Source organism: Adiantum capillus-veneris, unplaced genomic scaffold (assembly GCF_014529385.1).
Source record: "Adiantum capillus-veneris isolate H3 unplaced genomic scaffold, ASM1452938v2 Hic_scaffold_306, whole genome shotgun sequence".
In the NCBI taxonomy this organism is placed as follows: Eukaryota; Viridiplantae; Streptophyta; class Polypodiopsida; order Polypodiales; family Pteridaceae; genus Adiantum; species Adiantum capillus-veneris.
Window position 1 is genome coordinate 100,519 of NW_028221425.1, and position 8,066 is coordinate 108,584.

The 8,066-nt window shown below is 39.0% G+C and overlaps 1 pseudogene; it reads left to right on the forward strand.

Annotated features, from left to right (window-relative positions):
* Positions 1 to 3,534, forward strand: part of LOC147417248 (uncharacterized) — a 45,012-nt pseudogene extending 41,478 nt beyond the window's left edge.
* Positions 3,535 to 8,066: the final 4,532 nt, after the last annotated feature.

The following is an 8,066-nucleotide window of genomic DNA, read 5'->3' on the forward strand; positions in this document are numbered from 1 at the left end:
AACATGATATAAAGTGCTTTAAAAACGAGCCTCCTTTTAGTTTTTAAAAACACTAAAACGAATGTTTTAGTTTTTAAAACACTAAAAAAGCGAGCCTGCTTTTAATTTTTTAAACATTGAAAAAACGAGCTTGCTTTTAGTTCTTTTAGTTTTGCAATTTTCAGTCAATCGAGCATATTAATACAGCCGAAATTCACCTACCTAGTTAAATGTCCCATGCACTATATTCCATGCCAAAGTTAAGGGTGTTTACACACTGCCGAGTGTTTTTGGTTTATTAAATTCTAAGACAAGTTTTTGTGTGCTGAAAAGAGTGGTTGCCTATTGAGTTTGTTGGAGAGTGCACCAATGAAATTAAAAGGAGCTACACCACAGTACTATGGGAGATCCATAGACAGAGCATGCGACAATAGCTTAGGTTTAAAGGATGGGGGTGTGTCAGTTCATGGATGCTCTTAGTTAATAAAAGGGAAAATTACCAAAATACCCCTCTAATTTGCGGGAACTCCCAAAATACCCCTCAAATTTCAAAAAGTCCAAAAAAGCCCGAATATTTTGTCACAAATTCCTAAAATTCCCTTCAAGTTTTCCAAATTCCCAAAGTACCCCTGGTCATGAGATTAAATTTCTTGAAAGACAAAAAAAATTGTAGCTTTTCATAAGAAGACTCACTGACTATCAATACAAGATGCTAAAAATAGAGTTTAGGTATATTACATAGGATTTGGAGATGAATTTCTTCTTTATTTTTAGATATAATTGCCCTTCTTTCATAGTAATTTGTGACAAATTACATGCTAAGAACTTTAAAACGGATCTAAATTGTCAAAAAAGAATAAAAAGGTTAGAAATTAAATCTTGAACAGTCCAATCAAAATAGATGTAAGGGTATTTTGGTAATTTTTGAAATTTGAGGGGTATTTTAGGATTTCCACAAATTAGAGGGCTATTTTGGTAATTTTCCCTTAATAAAATTGTAGTTGACGTGATTGGAAACCGGCCATCTAGAGCTGGTGGGAAAGGGGCAACCGACCATCTGGTGGTCATGGTTTGATTATGTGAAAGGGGCCTCTAGTCCCCTACTGTATTTTTTTAAAGCAAGGTAGGCCCCTAATATAGTTTTTTAACGCATCTGCTGCGCCTCTCTCTCAGGCATCTCTCAGGCGGTTTTCTACGCAATCAGTTGTTGGCAGCTTTCTTGCGCCCTTTCACGCTCTCAAGTAGTCTTTCCTTGCACCCTTTCAAGCTTTTTTGCCTGCACCCTCTTGCATTGCACCCACTGCGGCTTTCTTGCATGCCGGCCTACTGTGTTAGCTTATATTAGGTATTTTCTCAAGCCTAATCTCTTAGACACGTTAATATTGGTCTAATGAGTTAATCTCTCAAGCCCTCAATGTTCGACAGCACAACTTGAACCAAGCTTGAGGAAGGCAGAAGGGAGTCTACCTCAGCCCGAAAAGCTCCTTCCAGGTACCTTTATAAACTTCCTGTAGACATCCACGCCGACGTGGATGGCTACAGGTAGTTTTTTGTTTTCAACGTTTTAGATCATGTTTGCAAGGATTATGTTTTAATTAAAATTAGAAGCCATCTATAACGCTCTCTATAAAGCCTGAATTGGAGTTGAACCATGGGCTTATATAGCCCACCCACAACCTAGAGCTTGTGATTGTCCACTGCCCTAGGAGCATGCCCTTCACAGGCCGAGAGAGATTTTGGAGGGGTAGTGCACCCCCTACAAAGAGAGAGAGAGAGAGAGAGAGAGAGAGAGAGAGAGAGAGAGAGAGTTGAGCTTAGAGACAATCTTTTGATCAAAATTAGTTGGGATACTAATATTAGTTGGGATACTAATATCCCCATTCAAAGTAAGATACTCCATGGCCTTCCACTTGCATTCCAAAGTTGGACCTCCAACTCTTCTAGACAGTGTATAGGAGAATCATGGCGGAAACTCAAACCCAAGTGCTTGTGTTGGGATAAGTTTCCAAGCTCTGCCAAGGTATATATGGGACCGTTGAGCAAAAAACCAGACAACTGAAAGTATGCCACGTTATGCATGTTGCCCAATTATAGAAGCAATAGGATAAACCAAATTTCTACATAAGGATTAATTTAACTTTTGTGTGGCTTTATTATCATTGTGATTCTAAGCCTAAACTACATGTAGCCATCCACGCCGGCGTGGATGGCTAGAAGGAGTTTTGAATGTGAAAACCTACCTATTTATAAGCTCTCTCTGGAAATCTTTAGACCTGCATAGCTTCTCTTAAAACTATCTGAAGCCATCCATGCGATCGTGGATGGCTAGAAGGAGTTTCTTGCGACATGGTTTAGGGGTAGTGATTCATTCTCGCATTGAATTTAATCATGTTTTATGAAGCTCAGTAAGCTCCCTCAAGCTATTCACGCCAACATGGATGTCTAGAGGGAATTTCTCAAGATTAAATTTTATAATTAATCATGCTTTTTTTAAAATTGTTAGCTCCCCTCTAGCAATCCACGCCGACATGGATGCTTAGGTGGAGATCAATAAGATAAAGTTTTGATTTGTTGAACTGCCTCTAGGCATCCGCGTCGACATGGACGCCTAGAGGGAATTCTAGTGAAGTAAATAAATTGTTTTGGTTTTGTTTTGCAAGTCCTTCAATTTGTGGACGAGGTTGCAGAGGGAGACGGCTTTCTTCAACTCAAGCTTCCAGTATCTAAGAGAGCAATGATCAAATAAGTGCAGTCTCTGTCACAGATATGACAGATGGTTTGGAGACACACGAGGAGGAGATGCAAAGTCAGGACTTGGGGCTTGGCTCCATAAATAAAGTTGATAAATCTCTTGCCCCACAAGAGGCATGTTTTCAAATAGTGCCTTATGTCGTAAGAGATGAAGTAGAAGCAGAGACTGTGACAAGGGAAGAACACAAACTTTACATGCATAGAGGACAAGATATTCTTCAATGTACTCGCATGTTTAGTTGTTTTGATTGTCCACCAACTCCTTTATGCCGATTGATCCCTTATGCAAGGCTGAGTGGCTTATGAGATGATGTTAGTGGATTGAAAGTTGCTTTTGCAAAGGAGGGCTACATGCAAGAAAAAGGAGATTTTATTGTTTCAGTTTGGAATTGCAAGAAGGAGGAAGGTTATGTGACAGGTATTTCATTTCTCTGCTTTGGTCTTTCCTATTGTCTGTTTCTATGGTGTTTTTTGTTCTTCTCATAAATAGTAGTTGAGTGTGCTTTTCTGCCTATGATTATCTTTTTTGCAGAGGACCTTCTTACTTCATGGGACCCAATATGGGTTGATATACATAAAGAGTTTGAAATTGAGCTTTCTAAAAGAACAAATATTCAAGCTCTCTCTAATAAAATGTTCTACGTTTGGGAGGGTAATCATAGAACGGTCGCTTGGATGGCTGCTATTAAAGAGAGATTCTCCATTGATCGAGAGAAACATTGTAGTGTGCTTTGTACAGTTATTGATCCTACTCGAGTGCTAGAGATAGCTCTGCTTAGTAGCTTGCAAAGAATGAAATTGTAAGCTTCATGACTTTTTATATATTTTAGCAGAAAATTTCTATGTTGTGTTTCTGACTTTGTATATATTGTATATGACCTTGGAATAGCATGAATATGCATGCTCTTGTAGTCACGCATCTTAGGGATGAGCTTGTCAATTGCTCCCACATTTGTGCAACAGATCATGAAGCCTATGTAACAAGGCTACCAGAAAAAGATCAAAAGTTGATTGTTGTAGTCTGTAAGAAATACTCGAAGGGTGTGGAGCCTTGGTACCCACTTACTCGTCAATACTTGGGAAAGCTCTTATACGATGTGAGTGTCTTTGGCTTGCTTTTTTGTAACGATCTCATATTTTCTTTTTGTGAAAATTACATATATTAAATTGTGTATTGAAGGATAAAATATCCAAGTAATTGAGCCAAAGAGTATGTGCTTGTTTTTTGCAAATTATTTATTTTTAAGTATGTGTTGAAGGTTAAAATGTCCAAGGAATTGAGCCAAAGAATAGAGCAAGCTAGGCACACAATGACAAATGAAGAACTTATAAAAGAGGAGGAGAAAATATTGAATGATTTCTCAAGTGCATAATAAGCCCTCTTTTTGGCTTCCAAGCGACGCATTGTGCAATCCTTTCATTTATGATTGGAGTAACATCAATGCAAATCCTTTGAACCACCTCTTCTCCCCTTTTATCTACACCTTCATATCCCATAATCTCCAAGCTCGCCATGGATACAACACCTACAGAAACGATTCCAGCCACCTCTTGTACCCTTGCCATGGATCCAAAAATCTTGGACTTCAATGATCTCCCTTGAAGGTTAACCCTCTGTCCCCCCCCTCTCCAAAAACATTCTTCATCTATAGCTCCTCTAAAAACCAACATGAAGCCCTCTTTCTTTAACCTCTTCCTTTTTCTAGTGATACCCGTTTTTCGGCTCTCCATAATTGCCATAGTAAGTTACTCCACCCTACCAAATTCACCCAAACGCTATGGCTATCCCTACCATTTCACTATACATAGGCGTGTGTGAGTTAGGGGGCTTTTCTCATATCTTCTAAAAAACCCTCAGCTAGCTAGTCACTGTGCTAGGTGAGCCAAAAAAAATAAAATAAATAAAAAAATAAAAGTATATTATGGCCTCTTTGTGTGTAAATATTTCATTGTATATATGGCCTAAATATAGGGATTTTTTATAATTATTTTGGTATTTTATTTAAATATTTCTACTTAGGTGTGTGTTTTATTAAACCTATGTACACCTTCTTTCATCCTCTTACACCATAATTATATTTTTTGCCAATATGTACATACTCTAACCTCATATTTTTCCTTTATACAAATCACTCCCACATTTTCACCCTCACCCTCGTAAAAACAAAAAATTGATTTCTACTCATTGGTTACTTTTATTATATTATTTACTTGCATACCTTTTTCTCTTTCACCCAAAATAATTCAAGGAGGGACCATATCATATGATTCCAATATCTTTCCATATCCATAACTCCTCCATATTTTTATTATTATTTTTACTCATTATTCTAACACCATGAAGTCCATGAATAGTCCATACACTAGTCCCACCATGTATATATTTCTTATTTCACCAATAATCCTCCTCCATGCATGGGTCAAGGGCAACTTGAATGCTTTGTATTATAATATGACAAAGGAGGGGCTCACTCTTGGATGCATTGTACAAATTCAACAAAGGAGGGGGCCACTAAAAGACTTTTGCAGGCATAAAAAACATGCTTTTTGGTGAGAATTTTGGCACCTATCTCCACTCCGAATTTGGAGCGGTGGTCAAAAGAGAAAATGTAGCCCACGCTCTGAAAAATCACCTCAAATTGTTTCATGATTTTTAGAGCTACCAGAGGAGAGCTATGATTTTTTGAGTGGACCACAGTCTGCCCACTTTTCTCACAAGTAGCCCTTAGTCTTCTCTCACCCTTTCACACACCTACTCACTCTTACACATCCCTCCCTCTCCTTCCCTCACTCAAACCTGCAATTTCCATGGCTTCTCCCACCCTCTTCACCATTACCCTTCTCTCTCATCCCTATAGTTCTTTTATGAACCTCTACATACATACACCCTCTCCATGTCTCTCTCTATTTCTTCTATGTTACAATTTCATTTACCTCTCCTAAAATATCTAAAATTCAGCATCTTAACCATGATAACTTTTGCAAATTTAGGATTTTTCATCAACAAATCCTCTTTTCATCATGGTGGTCAACCGTGGCGGCGGCGTAAAGAAGCGAAGAAGAAGAAGAATACCAACGGTCATTTTTTCCACAATCTGCACAAGGGTGAGTTCAAGCTTCTTCAAAGCTTCACCATCTCAATGATTCTCTTTTAATTCACCCCTCTTCCTTCATCAAATCAACTCACTCTACCCATTGTAAATGTAACATTAACTTTCTAGTGATTACTAACGACTAACATACTAACACAAAATAGCATTGACCTAACCATAAAAGACACCTCACCTCAAGACATGTATACTAACTCTCTCTCTCTCTCTCTCTCTCTCTCTCTATCTCTCTCTCCCTTCTTTAAAACTTACTTTCACCTTATCTACCATCAATAATGCTTTCTTTTGAGCCCACACCCATGACTCAAGCAGACAAAGAAGGCCCGCAATGTTTTGATATTCAAAAAAACCATAATCCTGATTTGTTAGCTTGTAAATTAGGATTTCCAATAATCTTAATGAGGGGTCTCCAACCTATAAATAGGCCCCTCTCCTTCTTGTAAAACAACCTCCAACATCTCACAACGCACCCCAACACTCTATGCGTGAGGAGAGACCTAGGTGTAGCACCCACTGGTGAGCTTAACTCTTGGTGTGAGATAATCCTTCAAGCTACACATTGCAAGTGAGAGAGCGTGAGTTCCACAAATCTCTAACCCACTATTGTATATGCTCCCTCCTCATCAATAAATTGAGGTTTGGTGCCTCAAAGACGTGATTAGACGGTCAAATCTTCGTCCTTCCATTTGTGCAATACGGTTTGGTGAATTCAAGGTGACTTGTGTGTTTTGAGTTTTTATCGGTTGATCTTGATTTTAGAAAGTGTTTTAGTGTGTTTTTCATTGCCAGTTTTTTGTCCATTGTAAGAGGGTATTGTGGTGAGAGGTCTCCCACACCCTAAGACAGTGTGTGTGTGTGTTTTGGCAATGTTTAGCAATCACTAAGCATTGAGTGAGTTTTATACAAGTTCTATGATAGCATCATAACGAACCATCTCCATTTGCAAGTCACAAATAAGGTATTACGCAAGATCCTTTCCTCTCTCTCTTCCCTTTGCTCTAGCTCTCTCTGGTCCAGTTTGTGTGTGTCTTGGTGTGAGGTTGTTTGTGTGTGTTGTGTGGTGCATCTTCTTGGTTGTGCCAAAATCTCTCTTGCGTCCTAGTTCGCATACCATAACTAGGTGGTGCCCCTATCTTGTTTGTGTTTGGCTGTGGGTTTGTTGTTGTGTTGTGCTTGTGGTTGCCCCAGCCGCAATTGAGCAGCACGGGAGCCTTGAGGGGTGTTTAGAGGTCGCCTCTCTTGTTGCCCGCCCCGGGCCGCCTCACTAGCAATGTCAAAATCAAACTCTTCCTCTTTATAGCCATGTCTCTATCTCTCTCCCTCCCTCTCTCTCTCTCTCTCTCTCTCTCTCTCTCTCTCTCTATGTGTGTGTGTGTGTGTGTGTGTAGCCATGCCAAAATCTTCTACTCATAGCCATGCACAACACTAGAGTCTCTAATGATGAGTGGGTATTGTAAGTGTTCCAACAAAGGTTCTTGGATCTTCATGCACCCTCCATTTTTTTAGATCACCTCTATTCCATGATATAGAATCCATATCTACATTACTTCTCATGTCTCTCTTAAAGACAAAGAACATTATATATGTCCCATCCACACAACAACACAATTGTGATGGTTCACCAATGTGGTCCTTTGGGTGAAAGGTTTCCTCTATCCTAACAGTTATATCATGAATGGGTATCCAACATTCAAAATCCTCCCTATATTCTTGCAATATGTGGGTATAAGGGAGGTCTCCTTGGCTACTACATGCGATTTTTAGATATTTGAAATCATAGTGTGTAATGGTGGATACATCAACATCAACATCACCTTCTATTTCATAACAGTACATGTTTGCAATAGAGGGTCATTGGTGTAGAGAAGAAAGCAGATTCTCTCAAGTGATGCTTTAATGTAGTTTTCACATGAGTTGCTTGGGTGGTGATGTTTTGGTTTTGTGTCTTAGGAATTTCTTTGAAGAGGCATATGTGGTTCCCAAAGATAGGATGACCAAGTCTGTTTGCTAAGCAGCTGCTTCAATAAGGTAGATGTACAAGGGCCCTTTCTACCAAGCCTTTCAATTTTTGTCGATGGAGTTCACAGAGGCGATTTGCATAGCATGGGGTGAAACAAAAATTGTGCCTTACATGGTAAAACCAAATCTTTGCATCATGTTCTTTTTCATACTTTTTTACTAATGTCTAAAATGGTCAATTTGTTTGGCAGCATATTCTCTGTGCAC